The sequence below is a fragment of the Puntigrus tetrazona genome, chromosome 25 (assembly GCF_018831695.1).
Source record: "Puntigrus tetrazona isolate hp1 chromosome 25, ASM1883169v1, whole genome shotgun sequence".
Taxonomy (NCBI): domain Eukaryota; kingdom Metazoa; phylum Chordata; class Actinopteri; order Cypriniformes; family Cyprinidae; genus Puntigrus; species Puntigrus tetrazona.
The window spans coordinates 6,968,542-6,987,012 of NC_056723.1; the positions used below are offsets into that span (position 1 = coordinate 6,968,542).

Sequence of the window (18,471 nt, forward strand, 5' to 3'; positions counted from 1 at the left end):
ATCTTTGATGTAATAACGCTCATTTGGTTTAAAATGACGAATCCTTTAGCCTATGAACATCAATTTGCCTAAGGGTTGTACTTTACGAGATTAATATCAATTTAATCATGAGCAAAGCCTTATAAATGTTTCAATTATTTAAAATGTATAATTACCCATTGTACAGGTTTAAAACTTAGGTTTATAAATCGCTTTCTCATTAGCAAGAAATTTCTACTGACTACTACAAAATTGATCGACTATTAAGTAAACTAAAAGGCATTATCTTATAGCTTCTAAGTAAATACTGGAAAACGCCTTCCACAACAAATAAATTAACTTAAAGTAAATTGCATTTATCATTGCCCCACTCACTATTCATATCCTTGTGCCAGCGCCTAATTACAACTGATACCTTTGACCATATTAGGGACTTCCTGGAGTGTCATCAGTAGCAGCAATACATCTGTGTGTGGATGTCATGCAAGGTGCCCTCTAGTACCCAGTAAGGAATTCAAACAGCTGGCAACATCTTGGCTGCCTCATAGACGGGGCCAGCCTAAACCAGGATTAGCCATAGTTTATCAGACATTTAAAGTGTTTCTACAAAACCTGCCTTGGAAAAAACAAAAAAAAAACTTGTGCCTTTTCTGCTGAAACAGCCCCAGACTACCTTACCCAGAACTAGGCTTAGGCCCTGTCTTGAAACCGGCGGCATGCTTTATCCCCAAAGAAATGCAGTGCTTCCCACTCCCAAACAGTGCCACCTCACCCAGCCTCCACCGGTGCCTGGAGATTCCAATATACCTGTTCACTGCTAGGCGCCCCGAGAGCCTGCTTGTTTAGCATCTTCTCCCCTTCACTTTGGAGCCTCCATGCCCTCTCTAGTGCTCAAAAAGACACTTTAGTGAGCAAGCATTTTAAACAAAAATGCTAAACCTAATTCATCCTGTTTTTAATTTTATATTAAAAAAGGCAAAATCTAAATTAACATTAGGCTTCTTTTCTTAATCTAGTAAGAGAACAGTCCTTGTGTAATTGCTAGACCTGCTGTTTCAGAGGCAGTTTGGAAAAAAGGTTTTAAATCTTTTCATGAGCAGCCACTCCCTACTCAAAGCAGGCAAAACAGACACACTGGAAGAGCGCCACACCTTTTAGCCGCAGGACCTGCTGGTTTAGCTTTCTTAGGCTCTGGTCGAGTTCAGGTCTACTGTAATCACTGGGACTTTGGTTCCTGGCTGAGCTGTAAAATGAAAAGCATCTTAATCTCTACTTTGCACAAACCAACAAATAGATGACACATGGGTCCCATATACATATATATATATATGTACATTACTTCTAAGTGAAAAAATGCACAGGAACAAAAGAGGGTATCTTATGGTGTGCATGTCTGCATTCTCAATCATGCAAATACACACTTGTTCGACAAACTAGCCAGGAAGTGGTGGCCATGTTAGCTGTGATTAAAGTGGAAAATGCACAAACCTGAGGCTGCCGGCAGCATGGGCGCTGGAGAAAGAGGAGGTCAGCTGCAGCTTTGCAGGAGCTGCAGGCCTGGCTGGCATCACAGCCCTGGCCTTCCAGCATGCCGACCACCTGGCCCTGAGGCCGCCAGGAGAAGAGCGCAGACTGATGTTATAGTTTATATTGTAAAAATTGATGCACGGTCTTAACCAGCCAGCCAACACTGAATTAACCACAGATTTTAATCTGACTTCATAAAAACATTAAAGAGTGCAACAAAAGTAACATCAGAATATTAGAATGATGCTCAAGGATGTGACACTAAAAGCTGGAGTAACACTTGCCTTCAGTTTGCCTGTTGCCTGCCTATTTTCTCAGCCCAGGTGCATCATGAAGGTGGGAAGCGATCCTGAGCTTTTTAAGACATCACCGCTGGGCGTCCTCCAGACAGCTGTACAGGTGAGGAAATACAAGGCATAAGGCCCAGGCACCGTGCGCAGAGTAGGCAGCTTCTCAGCAAGCCAGCCTGCATCTACAGAATTTTAACAGCATTTTAGCTAGGACATTGATTAAATAAGTCAATTTAGCCATGAATTTTTCTCTTTACATATTTTCTTATTAATAAATATTGACTTAAAATGATAGTCTCAGAGAGTAACCATAAGGGAATACTCTCCTGTCGGAGGAAGGGTTTTTCTGAGCTCTTCTGATAGGTCTCTTCTCAAGCCACTCTTCATTCTGAATGCACTCCATGTATCTAGCGCTGACATGCAGCAGCACAACGTTAGCTGAAGTGTCACCTACAAATTAGAAGCAATTTTATTTTCTAGCTGAATGTTATTGTGAACAGCCAACATCCAGGCCAGCAGCACAAGAAGAGTAACAACCCCAATCAGCGTTTCATACTGCTGTCACCAAGAAATGGTGCACAAATCTCGAATTCCTGCTCTGACATGTTGCTTGGAGAGAGTGGACCCACACTGTGGCTATCTGCTGCAGGATACTGAGAGTCTGTCTGACCTACAGAAACATTGTGCAATTACAACCATGTCTTTAATTGAATGCTACAACTGGAAATGCAGGGATGGCAATGAATAGCACTAAAACATTAAACAAAAATTAAAATTTATTTGACATTAAAGTAACTGTGTTACTGTGTAGTTTGTTGGAATCATTGAGGACGGCCTCAGTGCCATCGGCAGTTCGCTAACATTGGCCTGGATGACCGGCTCAGAAATGACTGCTACCACCCCATCAAGCCCCTCCTTCCTTATCTTCCAGTTCTTGTCGCTGATCTTGACACCATGTCCGGCGTTAGCTTTATCAATGGTGGAATGAGAATCAGGTTCTAAATCGGCTTGTTTGTACTGGGACCCCAAAACCGCTTAATGAATGTAATGACCTGGAAAAAGAACCGCTTTCTGACCTGATATCGCTTCTGGGCAGCAAGTCCATGGATAAGCCCAGCTCCACCATCCACCTCTCCTCACCAGCATCTCCCTCCCTCTCTGCTCCTGCTTTTTGGCGCCACGGTGGGGGCGTGGAGGAGACTGACCTGCATCTATCAAATAATTTTTTTTTCTTGGTTATTTAATTTATAAACATTTAAAAATATATATATATAAAATACATTTTTAAAAAAGCTCCAAGCTCCCTTACATAGTGTGAACACATTGTGCCATAGCAAACAATCTTGCTTTGATAAAGGTCTAACTAATAGACAAATATGGCCACACAGACAATGAAGTGGTAAAAATATATACACACACACTCATTATGTAGACATAAGCTGGGTAGGGAGGCAGCAATACCAAATTAAAACATTGAATAAGCAGGTGTATTCAAATGATTATGTATATAAAACAGGTTTTAATGCATGGATAAATCCACCATGTCATGCAATACTGTTTTCTCAAAAGGGCATATTTACCTTTTCAAACTCAGCATCAATTTGTGAAAGAAGAGCTGGTTTTATCTCAAAGAATATGAGAGGAGCGCCATGCACAGAGATACATGACTCCCAAAAAGAGTTTATCGCTGATGTCCCTTAATAGGCCTGAAGTTAACGTGAAACAATTACATTAGGATTTGGCAACAAATATCAAGTCAATATTCCAGGCAAATAAATGTTTACTAAACTACTACCACTATCCACTTTAAATGCACAACATATGTTTATTACGATATTGAAAGCATGACTTACAGGATTTGTGGCACCTGATAGCTTTGATATCGTTGGATGAACGCCTTGACATTTATTCTGGATTAAAAAGGGTGGGGATTATATCCAGAGCCATAAATGAGGAAAGATTAACTGCATGGGAGGGGAAAAAAATAATAATAAAAATTCAGGTATACACTGCTCACCCTGCAAATCCAACCTCTTCATGGCATTGGCCAACCAATCAACAAGGTCTCGCTTGGTTTTAGGGTTTCTGAGTGAAAGCCATTGAGACGACCTGGAAAAATTGAGAAACAAGGGCAATTTTAAAATCGTGAATAAATTTTATTTTTATGCCATATTGAGGTTTAATAACCAAAACTACTATATGTCTTAGTACAAAAGTATTGTTATGTCTATAACAGCACACTTCAATTACTATTACACAGTACACAACATTATGTACTATATTTATTTTACTTATTCTTAAACATTTAATGCTGACTTAATATTAAGTCTACTTTTTACTACATTACTGCTAGTATTACATTGGCTATAAATAATTCAAATAACTATGTTTTTTCCATTTTCCGATAGTTTAAAAATGAAGAGTCCCAAATACTAACCTGCTCAGCAGTCCACGGCAGAGAACAGGCCCCTCCGATCGCTGTAAGAGCCTTTAGCATTACTTCCATAATTTCACCCTAATCTTATCAACAAGACCATCCAGAACCACCCAATGCAGATGTCTTTGAGAACGCTCTTTGAAAGGACAACCGCACAACGCAATGCCTATTTGGTATGACCTGAAGAGGGAAATATACTTGAAACTCAGACCGAATGCCAAACGCTGAGAATTAACAACAGCTCCTTACTTGCTAAATAGACTACCTGAAAGTTATCTCTTTCCATCCAGGTTTCTTAGCCAACATCTTGACTACAAAGCCTGGCATGCATTTCAGATTTGTCCATTTGCTCCACAGTCAAGCAGAAATACATCTGCTTAAGGCATGTTGCTTGCTGAAATCACAGGCCAAGCTGAGCCAGTACAAAAGTTAGTGGCTAAAATCCAGTTACCTCTGAAATTCTTCCATGCTAGTAAGTCTCCTTCCAGCGCTATCAGCTGTCCAGCAGCTGCACAGGAGGCGCTGGGAGCACAGCGTAGCCTCACAAACTTCAGGCCATTTAACAACAAAAAACAATTATAATAATTACATTACAGCCACAGTTGGTCAAGTTCATAAAATAAAATGTCAATGTAAAAATTAAAGACATACAGATAGCCTGGTCCAATAATCTCCTTTGCAGTTCAGTTTCTTGACTTCAGATTGGGGCAGAGGCAGGTTTGCTCTCTTCTGTAGGTCCTGCAGCCTGTCTTACAAAGAAGAAGATAAATTAATTTGCCTTGCTTAAAAATAACTGATTTAATAAAATATGAATTGATGATATTTTGGCAGGAACCGCTTCTTAGGAGGCCCGGATGATTTGGCAGGCTTAACAGGTGGAAAGCCATGGCAGGTTTCCTCTTCTTCTCTCCTCCTCCACCACCACCTCCTCCTTTCTTCCAACAAGCTCCACTTTATCAGCACATTCTCTTTTATCTATTTATGCATAAAAATAAAAAAAAAAAAAGGTTAATGAACTTTATTAGTTTCACCTAAAATCTGTCGATGACTGCCTAATACACTTGCAGTTAGTACAATGAAGGTGTGGGCCATTCACTCTTCAGCTGGGATGGTGGTTTATGCAACGTAAAGGTCTCTGCTGATAAAAAAAAAAATACTCATTGAAGTATCAGCATGAAAGATCAATAATTTAAGAACAAATTAAAACATAAGATCATTTAAAATAGATTAATATTAATTCAAATTCAATATATAATACAAAGTGAATAATTCACAATACGTAAACATTTTATTTATCTCAGTTGAAGCAAATCTAATAAATGTATTAAATAACATTGCATATGTATGTTTCCATTTGCCTCTTTAAGCAAGTCATTTAACCTTGAAAAACAAAACATTTGGTAAGTTCCTATTGTAAATGAAGAATTCACTGTGTTTTTGAAGCTCCAATAAACAAAATTATTGGTTATCAGCTATTTTGTTATATTAATGTGCCCTAAAAAGTTGTAACATAAGTATGTCATAATGCAAAGCCAACATTTACCTTGTCCAATTTGAGTTTGTCAACACTGTAAGTGTCTGGATTAACTGCTTTCTCCTCTACTACCTTCATGCAGATCCCTGTGCTTCAAAAGCAGCATTCTAACTCTGGAGCAGAATCATTCATTTGCTGCACAGAGAGAAGGCAGGCAAACTTATAAGGACAACCACCCCAAACCTAAAGACACCAGCAGAAGGTTTGTTGACTGTGGAGGAACTGTACCTTGAGAACGCTGCACAGAAAGGCTTCAGAAACGTCTCTTTGGCAAAGTGTTTGGGGTGTGGCATTGTGCTTCCAAGGAAACAGTGTGAAGCCTGTTGTCTGATGGACGGTTCTTGTTGTCCATCACTCCCAGAACATCCTCACTGATGTTCAGTAAGGTTGTCTACAGTACAGGACCATTTTAGAAATTGTTAATAATTGATCAAATTTAAAATCATGTCACCAAACATATTTAAAACTTACAGTAAGGGAAGACTGCATCAATGGCTCCCGCAAGGCCTGAACCACCTGAGGTTTTTTTTCTCCTTGAACTTCTCCAAAAATGGTTGGTAACCACCTTCAAAAAAAGAAAACAATTTTAAAATAGCCATCCATTTACTGTGAAATAACAATCATGATTTGCTCATCTTTTTTTTCCTGTGGAGCTCATTTTACATCATGGTAAGCACCTACATGACCTGCTCCTGGCGTCCCAAACTTCTTCCTCAATCCTGCTGCCAGTCCAGCTAAACATTGCAGCTGCCATTGTCACTAGCATCACATTGGCATCTTTCCCAATAACTCTGCAAAAACAAATGGTTTTTTTGGTCCTAATGGCCTTGCTCACACAGCACATCCCATCACCCAGAATCCCAGTTGATTTGGTTACTCTTTTAGCGCTCGAACCAGGTCCCCATAGTCTCCGCTGTCTAGTTTTGGATTCTTAGTCAAAGCCTCCACTGCCTCCAACGCTCCTTCTTCTCTCCTGCCATTTTGCTTCCTGTAATGGAGTAAAAATGATACAAATGAAATTGATAAAAACCAACATTTATTTAAACAGATAGCGTTATGTTGCTCTGACTTACAATTTTTTCATAGAAGTCTTTAGGAAGTTTAGAAAGGATCTCCTCGTATAGCTTCCTGTGGTGCAAAAGCTCATAAGGATCCACTGAAGGAGCTTCAACCTCATCATCATCGTTTCCTAAAGAAAGAAATTAAAATTTAAGTTAAACAAAACGTTATCCCCTAAACGTGACTCCTAAAGAATATTCTTATGGGTCAAAAATTATTATTTTTCCTTATGCTAAAATGTTTGGATATCAAATTTAATGTACCATTTTGTAAATTTTGTACAATAAATCTATAGTAACTTAATTTGAGTAAGTTAATGTATTGCAAAGACTTTATTTGGAAAGATTTACAGGTGATTTCCTCCATTTACATTTTTTGCAAACTTTTTAAATATCTGTATGTCAGCCAAATATTGTCCAATCTTAACAATACATTAATGGAAAGCTTATTTATTAAACTTTCAGATGACGTACGATAAATCAATTTAAAAAAGAAAACTGCACTGGTGCAAAAGCTGTATTCTCACCATCTGCCTCATCTCCTCCTGCAGCCTGCTGTTGTTCAAATCTCTGGCCTTAAGGTCCTGCTGAGAGCGCAAGAACCGGTCTGCTTAGGAGCTGCAGCTGGGAGTTTCACCCATTCTTCCTCCAACTCTTTTCAACTGAAAGTAAAGTATCAAAATGTGAGAAGATCCAATCTGTACTAATATCTCGATGCACCATTTTTATATTTAAAACTTGTAAACGTTTATATTAAATCACCTGTACAGAGTTGATATTCTGGAGGGAGTTCGAAGCGCATCACTTAATCCACCTATAGATCTCCACTGCCAGCAATTTGGCCTCATCTCGAACTGCCTTTTCTCGTGACTCAAACAATTTTGGCAACACTTTCACAACAGGCTTGAGTGTTATGATCTTGGATCCAAATTCACTGAAAAGACATTTAAAAGTATTTGCTGAACAAGTGCCAACAAGTAACTGACAATTTGACTGCCACATTTCCTTAATGGTTAACAGGTTTAAAAACTGCCTACTCACCAAAGTGCTTTCCTTAGCGTCTCGATGCAAGCGACAACAATCTTGGGGTTCTTGTTATCCAATCCTTTGATCAGCTCATCCTGGACCACCTCTGCCTTCTCGATCTCTATGTACATGAGGCATATCTCAGTTCCCAGCTCCTTGGCCCGTGCTTTGGGCTGGTTGAAAACTTGCCAACCACTCCAGAAACCACTTCCCTGTTGTCCTGCAAGATAAGACTCTCCATTAGATCCTATTAAGACACTATAGATACTAGCAAGTCTCACAAATCGACATTCTCTACAATATTCTTTTACAAGTATGTTCACTTGAACAACTTGAAGACAATTTTGGCGTTACAGAGCTTAAAACAAAAAACCTCACTTCAACAAATAAAGAAAAATAAAATTCCTGTTTTCAGGTTTTATCAGATATTGTATCTCTAAAGAAAACTAAGCACAACCCCATTAAAACAAACAATACAACGTTACTTGTTTTCACAATTTCTTTATAATAGCCCAATTAAAACAATCGATACTCTACAAGAGAGTTTATTGTACCATTAACAATGACTGACCGGATTCTATCCGCTATATTTAGACAGATAGCCACAAAGACACTAGCTCAATAATGGAAAGCAGTGCCCAGAGCAGCAGAAATGTAGGCCTTTTTCTGTGATGCATGTCTAAATTTCATAGAATTGCAGTGTTCTCACACAAAAACAAAATGAGGCACATCTCCATGTTTTCTGAATGGGTTAAAGCTACAGTGTTCCTATAAACAAGACACCTACTTTGCTCTCATGACTCTCACTCAATCCAGAAATAGACTTTCACCACGTATCACATTTCTGCTTTGTTCCAAAACTCAGATGTAAACAAAAGCTTTTTACACAAAACGTTATCGCGTATAAAACAGGTCACAGAAACAAAGAGCTGCTAAGGGATTGAGGAGAAGCAAACGCTGCCATTAATCCTCCAAGGACAAAATCAGTGGTTCGTGAAACTCACTTGAAACTTAGCAACTAGCACTATTTTCAAAGACTTTTGTCGTGTAAACTACTTCGATGGTGCTTCTGGCATTTTGGGACAAAATGGGACTACTTACTTGCCAGCCACGTGTGCATTCTCGATAAAAGCAAGTGCTGCCTCCAGTCCTTTGAGTTGGGCTACGGCATTTGATTCTGTTACAAATTTTTTGATAAGTCCAAGGTATTTGCCCCATTCCGAGCTCTTCTCGTCTTCTATCTTCTGGAAGAGCTTCAATGCTTCCTCGTATCCATTTAATCTTGCTTTCCAAATCTAAGGGAAAATGGAAGATCAATCATGACAACGAACAACCAAATAAATGAGCTCGTGAGTTGATGTAACTGACCCACTTTCTTCAAGGCCTGACATATGTTTAAAGCACCACTATTCATATTACAGGACACGTGAACTCAAGGTCACCATGTATATGAAATGCTTTATCTTCCTGGGTGGTAATGCAAAAAGGTATACATGCAAAAAACTCATGATAAAAACACCAGCTATTAAACTCAATATTTTTCAATAAACTCAAGCAAAACTTTTAATGTCGCATGTAACCAAGCAATGTAAAAATCTGTGAGATTGAACCATACGATCAAACAGAAGCACTTTTTTTTTTTTTTACTACCACCTCCCCCTGATTGTCCCGCCTTTCACAAGTTCCAGCCAGAATAAAACTGAATGAACGAACGGGGGTATGTTGAAAGAGTCAACATAACTGGCTGGAACGCATCTATCATGCGGTCGTCCAATCAGTTTAAACTGCAGGAAGACGTCACATGTAAACAACCTGTCACTTAACATTGCATTCACCTCAGGAAAGTTAAAGTAGCTAGAAAAACTAACTCCATAAAACATATCAATATTAAAAATAGCATCACATATTGCATTATAAAAAATAAAACACTTGTTTGTTTAGCAAGGATGCTGCCCATTCCAGAAGAATCAGAAAAAAAAAAATGCTAAATGCTTCTATACCTCCAAAATGCATCAGAATAATTTCTGAAGGATCATGAAACTAGGATCAGCATTACCAATAGAAGAATGGGTTACATATATGTGTGTGTGTGTATATGTATATATATATATATATATATATATATATATATATATATATATATATATATATATATATATATATATATATATATATATATATATATATATATATATATATATATATATATATATATATATATATAATTCTAAAAGGTTTCTAATTTCATAATTCTACTTTTATTTTTCCAACCAAATAAATAGTGACTTTGTGTGAATAAAATACTACTTTTAACATTACTTTTGAAGAGTGTGTGACATGACAATTTCAACCCTGATTTGCCCAAATAAACATCTCAAAAAAGATTTGAATATCAAGGATTTGCAGTGGTTTGGAGCAGACAACTGACGCTATTAAAACTACATTTATTGGAAGTGATGCTAAATGACTTAACATGACAAACACATGGCAAAGCAGTGGTTCACTTGTAAATGAGATTGCTAACAACATAGGCATTATATTTCCATCGTTTTAGTTTAATTCGTGCTTTGCATGCATTCATCTGCAAAGGCAACAATTAGGGTGAGCGAACCGCTGACAGTTTAGTGCTACAACCACAAAAGCTGGTCTTACACCACCAGGGAATTTTGGACGGGTCAAAACCGGGATCACTCACCTTGTGTTCACATTTCTGGTCGATGGGTAACTTCATCCATTCACTGTCATCCCCCATGGCTGTTATCTGTCCGTCTTGTCTATTCAGCTAAAAAGAGGAGGAAACTTTGGTTGCTCGCACAGCATACAAAGCAGAACAAAATGTATTGCAATCACACTAATTATGTAAAAGTTTACGACCACAAACGCAGACTTCTAGAGTTGAATGCTAATTAGACATCTTTAAGCTCATCTGATGCATGCAACAAACATCTCAACTATCCAAAGCATTAAGAACAAATGTTATTAAGACGGCATGAGAAACTTGACCAGCTTGACACAACAACATCTATGCAAGATCATCATCCCCATGCATTTCAACCACAACCTCCAGTCAGACAGAAGAAATTCCCGATTCACTTCACAGCAAATGCACACATCATCCAGATCTGCAGCCAAAGCAGAGCAACATCCACTAATGCATCTCCCAGAAGAGGCTAGTTTCATATTACATATCGATCCGGGCAGAAAAATAAATCTTTAAAATACAAGCCCAGGACCAAGTGAGAAAAACAACAACCAAAAAAGCACTAGATAGCGTAGAAGAATTTTTGTACGCTAAAACTGCCGCCAATTCAGCCCGCCCAAAACAAACATAATAAGCAAACAATGACAATTACACGCAATAGCCTCCGTTAAAACGACTTAGCAGCGTAAGTAAGGATAAATTAAGTAGTTTGGGGGGTTTTATAAACGTTACAGCGGTTCGCAGCTCATCACATGTGAGAACACCATCGGGGTGCAGCAGAGCCGTTAGTGACCCGCAGCTGCTGTCGCTCGGGCCGTCGCTTTTTGCAGGATAACACGTTTAAATACGCACCTACTTTAATCACGACATAGCAAATCTAGTTCTTACAGCCTTCTACGACTATTCCCGAGTATGGTTTGTTTAGCTTCGAAGTGTAAATACGGCTAAATTTAAATATACCGGTTAGCTGTTAGCACATACGCGGCCCTGGCTGACTGTCTGTTAGTCCTGCAACAGCTTAAACCATCACGAGATTCAAACAAATATCGCCATTTTCACAGCTTTTCCCGACAAACCCAACGCTTGAAACGTCAAAACCAACCCCTGCCGTCTCGTCCGACCTGATGTGCGACGATAAAACGAAAAACCCGACTCACACTATTGTTTGTCACAGATATAAAAGCGGCTTGATGTTATTCAGTCCGTCACTAAAACCGAGGCCCTCGAATAAAACGCAGCAATCTATAACGAGGCAGAAAACGCTTAAAACGCCTTTCGTGTAATAATCTCCGATCTCTTACGATTATAAGCAAATATACAAATTTTATTTACCTGCTTTTAGAGAGGGAAGACAGGGCGATCTTCATCAGCTGGGACCAATATTTGGTCATTACTCTCAGGCTTTGAAACGCCTCCGAGGGCGGGGAGATAGAGGAGGAGACGCCTAGCTTTCATTCAAACCACCACTTCGTTTGTTATAGGCTGTACAGTGCATTTTTATGCGGTTAAGCATGTTTTTATTGGGTAGTATGTAGTGTTTGAATATATTTGTGCATCAATAAAGTAAGCATGCAATTACAGAATGTCATATTATGACACTTATGGTGGTGTTGCAAAACAATTAGCAAAAGACACATAAATATTATGTATGTGAGGTGTACACACACACACACACACACACACACACACACACACACACACACACACACAATAATGTATAAATAAATAAATACAAATACAAATATATATATATAGGTATATATATATATATATATATATATATATATATATATATATATATATATATATATATATATATATATATAACGTGTGTGTAATAAAAAATAAATGTGTATAACACGTGTAATACATAATACATAAAATAAATTACATAACTATCTGTCAAAGGTTTATCAATTCGCATTGTAGAATATGTCATTTTATTACATTTACATAATAAAATATATTTATAATAACATACATCTTGTAATATTTTAAAGAACTAAATGCCCTCTTTAGCGTTCTTTTGGAAATGATATGTACACGCACTGTGGCAGCACAGAAATACTTAATTACAGATCCTCGTGGATTAGTATTTAAATGGCCAGCCATATGGGCGCAGTAAAACGGCTGTGTTGCGCATGCGCTGGTTTCCATAGCCGCGGTTGCATCAACAAAACTGACGAAACACAGCAAAGCATTTTTTAAAAAAGAGGGCGAGACTCCACCCAGGCTTACTTCCGTGTTGTGTCACGTGCTGCTCAACCGCGTCTTCTATTGGTTGCTTTATATCCCTTGATGAATTTGAGCAAAGATACCGAGGGTCTTACCTAAATACAAAATAAATATTTCTTGACAAAACACAAATTAAATATGAGAATATAGTCTTGTTAAATAGAAAAATATTACTTTTTACCAGAATTTTAGCCCTGAGGCCTAAGAAGCTACGCATTTTGTGTCTGGCGCAGTGCAGAGTGGGCACACATTGACCGCTAAAGCTGCTAGACTCCGTCCTGAATGGCTTACCAGCAGAGTCATGCGCCGCATCTGCATCCCAGCTAATAATTTAAAACCATAAAACAACATGAAAATGAATACGGATCGATTCAATCTCACTGTTGACGAATACTTAGGTATGTTTCGTTTATTATTGCTTTGGTGGTTGTTTTGATGGTTCGTAGATTGACAAGGTGCAGTCGGTTTCAGGACAACTGCTTGCAGAATGATTGACAGATGCACTGACAATTTTTAATACATTACTGTCATGCCAGTGCGTTTTGCTTTTTCTTTCCAGCTGAAACGAATGTCCTCTTCTATCTCAACGATGCAGTCACACAGCTGCTTGAACATAAAGAGGAATACAGTCAGTTTGGTCTGGTCCGATATTTTGCAGAATAGTAAGTTGTTATTATTTAGCACTTATAGCTATAGAGTTATATCATTTTTGCTTATTTATTAATGGATAATTGTAGGTTATGTAAATAAAATGTTATTGTTATTCATGAATAAATTCACACACAAAAATAAATGTAATATGCATTGCTATTTTTATTTATTAAAATAATATTTAAGTTGTATATTGTATATTAGTAATACATAGTGATATTTTCAAATACAGATATTACAATGTCACTTTACAGTTTTACCAGTGTGAAGAATGGGAATCATGTGCTCTTCAGAGAATTCAGTTACATCAAGGCGACTCCTCATAACAGAGAGTCTTTCATCCATATATTCTGGAAATGCTTCAGACAGATTGGCAAAAATGGGGGTAAGCAGAGGCAGATGTCCCCTTTATCATTTTTAAAGTCAAGCCATGACTCTTTACTTTAACTGCTTGCATTGGTGTGTTTACAGTGATCAAATACAGCTGTTTCTTCTTGCAGATCTGTTGGCAATGTCAGAATACAGTTCACTTTTACAGCTGTTATGTCCTGACTTTCCTACTGAGATGGTACAAAATGCAGCCAGGTAGTTTTTTGGTGTCTCTTTGACCTTTCCCTCCTTTATTACTGACATTTAACGGCTTATTTTTTTCTATTCTAGGATTGTCCTGATAGATGATGCCACGGACTGTCTAATGTCATTCTCAGATTTTATTTATTCATTCCAGATTCAGTTCTATTATGAAGGTAATACACTTTATAATATAATACAATACATAAACATAATATGAAACTGTAACTGTAATGATTATTCCCTTTTAGATAGTATTGAGGTTCTGACAATTTTGAGTCACAAAACCTACTTTATTGCAAAAAAGAGAGCGGTTTTAGTGAATTCAGATTAAATATTGAAAAAAAAACACAGTGTGACCACTTAAAATAAACTCATACAGTCAAATAAAATGAAAAGTAAAATCTTGATGTTAAAAGAGTAAATTAAGGTGATATTTAAATATTCTGCTAACATCAAAAGCCGTTCTGACCTTGAGAGTTGAACTGCGCTTGTAACAAAAGGCCAGAGTGACATCATCACTACCCTGTGAGAATGTTTCTATGGTTACTTGAGGCTCCGTCTTTCATCGGAATGATCTCATCCTCATTCACTTTCGCAGAGTTTGCGGAGAGTGTGTCTGTGATTTACCAAGACCTGCTGTCGGGGAAGAACCCGAACACTGTCATAGTCCCGACCTCCACCTCGGTGGAGCAGTTATCAGCGCAGCCAACGAGAGCCAGACACTCAAGAAGGCGTGGACTCCTCCGTCTTTTGTGAATGTATTGAGGGACTTTGTGAGAGGTTCAAGCACAAGTAAGACAAAAATTAAGTCATTTTAAACACCCATCATACATTCAGAATTTATACATTGTACTATTTATAATATATAATTTATTGATATATTAAACAAGCTTTTACGTTGATATTTTTATTAAAAAATTGTTAATGTTTTAGAAATGTTACATGCTTCTGACAATTTAGGTTTTATTATTTAAAAATATTCTATTTATATTAAAATGTATAATAATATTTTAATTGTTTCATCTATATTTACAGAGAGTTATAATAGCAGGCTTATATAGTAACTTGTTTATCACCAAATATAATAAAACCCACTATAGCCATCCTCAACACTGCTCATTTCATTTTTCTCAGGTTTCCTTCCACTGTTGCCATTAAGGAGATCTTAGAGAGCAGTCAGCGAGTGTCTTTCTGTGGCTTCCTGATGGCCTTGGCAAAACACGAGGGAGTAAACCAAGACATCGGTGAGCATTAGATGATGCTTAAATGTATTTCTGAATACTTGTATTTTTTAATAATTCAATAAATATAAACGCTTTATTGTTATTTATTTATCAGGTGCTCTTCCCAATAAATCGGACCTTCTGATTGATCCAGAGATGGACCAGGAGCTGGAGAGACTGTGAGAGAGACGGACTTGCTTCAAAGAGTATATTACAGTCACTTGCTGGTTAACTATAAACCGCCTGCTATTAAAAGATGGAGAGCTTACCAACAATCTTTTTATGTTTAACTAATGTTATTAATCTAATGTAGTAGCATTTGACGCTATATTTCTGTGATTGTTCCAGCATAGCTCAAGTCGCCATCAGCCCGACGTCCAACAACAGCAGCAGCAGCGCTGTGGGACAGAAGGAAACGTCCAAGAAGGCCTCGCCACGCAAGTCCCTTCATCAACGCAAGAGGATCGAAATGGAGAGCGACGGTTCTACAGAGGAGACTGACTCTTCTGAGAATTAACATGCAAAGACCTGCTTGTTAACATCTTTTTTTCTGTCTGCTGTTAGTGCCGGTTCACTTATTTGATTAGAAAAGAGGCTTTTCAATAGCGCTGATACGCGTCTGTGTTCACTTCTTTCTAGTTCTGTGAGCTTCTCTGCAACCAAACTACTTCTGTTGCCGAAACAAAAATAAATAAATTGGACAGCCATATTGTCTAAAAATTACGTTTTCTCTCATTTCTATAGAACTGTTGTGTAAAAGAAACATTCAGTAGGAGAGTGATTGATCTGTGATCGACTTAACCCAAAGAATATCATATTTAAGTGCAATAATGTATATCAAATTCTGTTTCATTAAACAAAAATTAGTAAGATTAGAATTCTAGACAAACTAATTTACATTAACTTTCAGGAACTAAAAAATTTAATTATAAGTTAACACGTTCTTTTGAAATTATGAATGAAATGATAATTTCTTAAGCATCAAATCAAAATCAAAGATCATGTGACACTGAAGTAATGATGCTGAAAATTTCAGTTTTGCAACATGAATAAAATACATTGTAAATACAAAGTTATTTAAAATTTTTCTGGTTTTACTGTATTTTGATCAAAAAGTATTTTCAGCCCTTGTGAACTTTTAAAAAAAGATAATTTAAAAACAATTCAATAGTGCATGTATAAATCTTTTGTTTGTGTGTATGTACGCATACGCACACACATCCACACTTGAATAATTACACAGCAGAACAATCCAGTTACAAATAGGATTTAACTTTATGGGTTCCACAGAAGACTTATGATCATTCATAAAAACAAAACAATGTACAGTGATAAATGAAATAGGCACAACTTGTGATTTTTCAGGATAGATTCACAGATATTTTTGCAGACACAAATGGTCCTATTAACTGAATACCACCTTTCAAAATGGCCATACCAAGCAAAACATCTTCACACTGTTCTACAGAAAACCACTTGGCCTGTCGATCTATTCAATGAAAACTTTGCTTGTTTAGTAAGTATTGCATATTAGGTAGCGCATGCTGTGAGGATGTGCCATTTTGAAAGGCCTGGCGAAGATGGGTCCATTTTAGGCCTTGGCTTGAAAACTTTTCTTTTCTATCTGGGAGGGGAAAAATTAGAAAGCACAAATTTTTCATTACCAGACAGCCATATTCCTCAGCACCATAGTGTTGCATCCTCTCTGTATATATTTTTATGTGCCAGAATAATATATTTTAAGATCTTTCCATTTTAATATAATTATAAATAAGATATCTTATATATGTAAAAAGAAAATAAAATTATTTGGTTTTCACAGCTACATACGTCAGGGATACTGAGACTGAAGCAGAATGCGAATAAGCCCAGACTACGCTCTGTTTAACAGAGCAACATATGGGAATATAAGCACACATAAACATTAAATACGAGAACCAAAAAGAAAAAGCGTTCACAGACTGAGCATGGATGCCATATTGTACTTGTGAGACTTTGTAGTGCGCAACTGACTGAAGATAAACAGCAGCAATTACCCTATGTGACATACAACACTTGAAATTGTGGCACAGCCGTGCTCTGGATCCAGGTTTCATAACCTTGGGTTCAAAGCGTTGCTAACCAACCTTTCAAAACTACTTGAGAAACGTTAGAAAGTGTGTTTTAACCTGGGGTTTCGCATAGTGGGACACTAGATGGACAGACTGGGCTGAATTCAATTACATGGTTCACTTCCCTTCTGAGTGAAGAAGGACATGGCCCAGCAATGCTTTGGTTTCGGATAAACTTGTATTGTGGATCCAGTCTAGCTTTAGAGCAAATGTAACTTTATGTATATTTTGCGACATCGGAGCCCCCAACAGTTAAGAGTGATATTCGCCGTCGTAATCACAGTCAACAGCTGTACACGTGTATTTGTTGCTGCCGTAAAGCAATCCGCCCTTTTCGCGGCATTTCGTACCCGCTTATCGACCGCACGCTCCCAGGCGTTTGTAGAGGAGCCCGACAAGGAAACAGAAAGATTCGCCTCAGATCGAGTGAGCCATCTGGAAGATTTTGAAACCGACATTTCAAGGTAAAAAAACCCTTACAAACAGCTGTTTTAAGATCTCATTTCTGTCTTACGTTGTTTCATCCATCACCAGTGCACCAAACATTGTGCTTCGAATTAATTCAGAACCAAACTTTGCATAAATCATTTTTTTTTTTACAAGTCACATCAAACATTTTGTTGTTGTTGTTGTTGTTTATTGTTGTTAAGCTTAAGGCTTTACACCAGTCAGTAATACTCGAGTTGTGCGATGTGAAAGAAGTTGCGCTGTAGCTGATATCTGTTTTCGATTTTAACATTTGTCTAAAATAGACATCAACATTATATCATCAACATGACACGTTACAGAGAGGCTCAAAACCACCATCATGCGACACCTCATATAGTATGTGATAATGGAAAAATATGAATAGACTGAAGGTCATTCGAGGAAGATGTCTTCTGTCGGACAGGAATATTCCATGTGTTCTTTGTAGAACTGCCGAAAAGCTTTCCTGTAGAAACAAAAGTATTTTTTTATATGCGTACTGATGATTATAAACTGATGCCGTTGTCAATCGATGGTATACACTTTTAATAAATCCATCAGCCTGCGTAATTTTAAATTGTTTCTTAATCATGTTTAACAGCTAAATTCCCGGTGAAAAACTACATTACCCATGATTCTTTACAGAACCTCCACCTAT

General features: G+C 37.5%; 2 pseudogenes; one reads left to right on the forward strand and one right to left on the reverse strand.

Annotated features, from left to right (window-relative positions):
- Positions 1 to 4,930: 4,930 nt before the first annotated feature.
- On the reverse strand, positions 4,931 to 11,845 carry LOC122331266 (annotated as a pseudogene).
- Positions 11,846 to 12,836: 991 nt separating this feature from the next.
- On the forward strand, positions 12,837 to 15,954 carry LOC122330490 (annotated as a pseudogene).
- The last annotated feature ends 2,517 nt before the right edge of the window (positions 15,955 to 18,471 follow it).